Genomic DNA, 3,757 nt, shown 5'->3' with positions numbered 1-3,757 from the left:
ATCTGCGGTCCAGTCGGTCGCCCCCTCTGTTCCCATCTTCAGTTCGTCAGTGACCTGATGCCTTTGCAACTCTCACGCACCATCTGGATAAACATGTGGCTGTAACCTACAGCTGGGACAGGGAGATTACAGTAAAAGGTCAGCATCTACACATGTGCACACAACCGGCTGCACGCACACACACACACACACACACATATACTCTATCATCAGGGTTCACCGCACAGCTTGTAATGAGTGTGTAAATGAGGTAAAGAGCTAAGAGCCGGTGCTCCACTACTTCTGCGTGGTCCGTTAATCGAGGTTATTCATGAGTGTGCTAAGATTGAGTTTCACGGTTCATCAAGTATATTTTTCAAAGAAAATATAAAAAATATGACCGGGTCTTTATATATTCTTCCAGTATGTAGATATTTCATGTAAGTTTTACTATTGTTTTAAAATATGTTGCTTTTAGCGCATTATTACTGACACCAAGGTGGTTCTGGTTTTGGTTCTATTTTTTTATTTGTTTTGCAGCAGGATTGGGTAAAAACTATCGGCTTTATTTAGAGCGTGGCAATACATTTATATTATATCGGCATTCTCATATGAGACAAGATATCGTCTTTGATTTAGCATCACGTTATAAGGCAGAAGTGTTCTCTTAAAGTGATTGCATTTTCTGAAACTACCACACTGATTAGGCTCTTATGTTATGCTCTGATACGTAATCAGAATAACTACTTTACGATATATATAAATATTTACCGTGATATTAGATTTTTTTCCATATCTCCCAGCTTGATTTTCGTGGTACTTGGTGGATGGGGTGAGCACAATCTCTCGCCCCCAACTCGTCAAATAGAGGGTGTAGCGTGGGCCAAGGAAGCAGATCTGAATCATGGGGCGGATACACTTATTCATATTCTTCCTTTTTGTATTAACACCGCGAGATAAGCCACGGCTCTTGTAGTTCTCACTGTGTTTGGGTGACATCGTCGTCGCATTGGTCATCAGCGTGCATCCACTTCAGTAGTTTGTCTTTTCTCTGTTCACGCTACCACCAATACAGGAGTCGCCAAAGGAGTCTCACATATTCAAATTGTGCACATGAGGGATTAAAAGTGAACATTTATGGAGGAAAAAAAAGCGCTTTGATTAGATTTAAACACTTTCATTAGTCGTGGTCACTATTCCATGAAACAGGCTGGAGTAGCAGCGAGAGCCGTCCGCACGTTTACCCAAAACAAACCTCACACTGTTGAATACATTTCACGTAATCTGAAGAGATTAAAATGCCTCTGCGGATCATGTCGGGCTCCACATCAGGGCCTGAGTCAGAGAGGCCCGTGACATCACCTTTGGCCTTTCACTGAAGGCACAGTATCTTCAAAGCACCGATGCCTGCAGCCGGTCTCTGCCGCACATTCATCTGCAAACTGAATTAAGGGCGCCTCTGCTTTTGTCGACAGGAGGATTAGGACCTAATTACATCTGGGCAGAAGCTGCCGTATCGTCAGAGGAACAACTGTACGGTGGGAGAGCGGGGCAGTACATTAGGGAGGTGCTGAGGAGAGGGATAAGCCTGCATGTGTAATATGCCAGGTGCGTCCAGGGTATTAGCAAACACTGGCACGGCACTGTGCGCCGGCCAAGACGAGGGATCAAAACAAGCCTACCCCCCCTTTCAATCTCACTCTGATTTCCTCCAGAAGGCCAACGCTCGCCTTGTGTGGTAAAAAGGAATAAAATAGTCCAACAATTTGTTTTAGGTCAGCAAACAGCAGCATACGAAATACAAGGAAACGCACACACAGGCGTATCTTGGCAGGACGTTTTTGCTCGGAGACCGTTTGTCTGCCTTTGAAGATATCCATCTTTTGAGGTTTCTGCCTTAATCACAGGACAAAGGAGGAGTTTTGTTTGTGGTCGTGACATGAGAAGATCTTTTCTTTTATCTTGTCGTCTTTCTTTTGGAAACTTTTTACTGGGAAAGATTTCAGAAAAAAAAGGTATCCAGCAAGGCACTAGCTGGACAAATTACATTTAAAATGAACTTGTCTTAATCTATCTCAAGACCAAGGTGGAAAAAAGAAGCTTTTTGAAGGTATTTTCAGTCATTTATGAACAAGAGTAAGAGTCTATATATAACTGGGGTGTCAAACTCATTTTGACCGTGGGCCACATCAGCATCATGGCTGCCTCTCAAAGGGCCGGTTGTAACTGTATAAACTTCTCACACCTATTGTTAAATAACTCTCTTTGCATTTGATTATTGTTTATTTGAGTGTAAAAATATTGTACATAAGAAAATGTCTCTAATATTATAACATAAATCCATTTAATTTAATACCTTCAAAATAAAAGCGCAGGATATTTTTCTTTTCTTCAATTTCTTGAATAAAAGGGGATCATATGGCTTTTTAGGCCGTCAGGGGCCACATAAAATGATGTGACGGGCCATATTTGGCTCGCGGGCCGTGTGTTTGACACCTGTGATATGGAAACTCCGTGAGGTTGCAATTAGCCACGGTGGTGCTTTGAGCTAATTGATAGCATTAGCAAAAGCACAGCTGAGTCTGATGGCGTTGTCTTTGGTATCGCTGGTATTTTATCAAACCAAAATATTTGACCTTTGACCTGATGATGCTCAATCACAAACGTATAGACCTCACGATGGTGATAGATTTGAAAAGTCTGGAAATCACCAAAGTTGTTGTGATTTATCCTTTGGCCGCCATGAGTGTTGGGACAACATTTCCTGGAAATGAGATGTTTAAACCTCCACCAGAGTGACCCTCTGACCAGCCATCACTGAAGGCGCTGGGAAAGAACGTGAGAATAAAGTGAGAAGGAAGAGAATGTTCATATTCCCACTGCATGCCGGATAAAGGGAAATTCCTGTCTAAAAAGATAGCTCTTGCACATTTGACCATCTGTCTTGCTTGTCTTAACAAATAGTTTTATGTTTGACCCCTTGTCAGCAGCAGTTACATTCATTAATTTTCCGTTTCTTTTAGCCGTTATTTCTGTCCCAAAGACTCGCCCCATTATTCCGTGATATTATTTGAACCGCAGCAACATTACATCTCAAGTTTTCTTCGAGCTTCCTTCCTGTAATAGCCGGAGAGGAGTGTTTGCCTGTTGTTGCGAGACCTCTTAGGAGATAGTTAGTGAGTTTTATTTTTACAGCCTGATAGAGCGGCTTAATTCTTCTCCAATCATCGGCGTCATGTTATGGATGGAGTTAAAATGGGAAGCTGCGACTGATGTGTTTTTAATCAGCTATATGGGCTCTCAAATATTCTTTGTGATCACTGTTATAGTATAGATGGAGCTCAGTTTTAATCATAATAGTTTAGATATTTAAGTAAGTGTTTTTTAAATACACATATAAAATGTTCTTTTTTCCCCAGATAAGCAGAATGTAGTTGTTTCATCAACAGTGACAATAATACTTACCATATTTATATAATAATAGTAATTATGTGGGCTTATTGATAGGACTATTAATCGACAGTCTCAAATCTTCTCATCGTGTCAATTAGAGTCTCAAAACACACACGGGTCTTTTAGTTTTCCAGGACCCTGAATGCTGAGCATTAAAAAATATATATTCTTCGTTCAAAGCTGTGTTATATATTTTTCCACAAGTCGGACTGAGGCCTTTCATCGCATGACCCCCGATGATTAGTGCTCATAGAAATCATGGCACATTTTTCACCTCCGAATCAACGGCAACTGAGAGAACTGGAGCTATTAATGAGGACAGCGT

Source organism: Pseudoliparis swirei, chromosome 6 (genome assembly GCF_029220125.1).
Source record: "Pseudoliparis swirei isolate HS2019 ecotype Mariana Trench chromosome 6, NWPU_hadal_v1, whole genome shotgun sequence".
NCBI classification, from domain to species: Eukaryota; Metazoa; Chordata; class Actinopteri; order Perciformes; family Liparidae; genus Pseudoliparis; species Pseudoliparis swirei.
Note: the sequence above shows the minus strand (reverse complement) of the source record.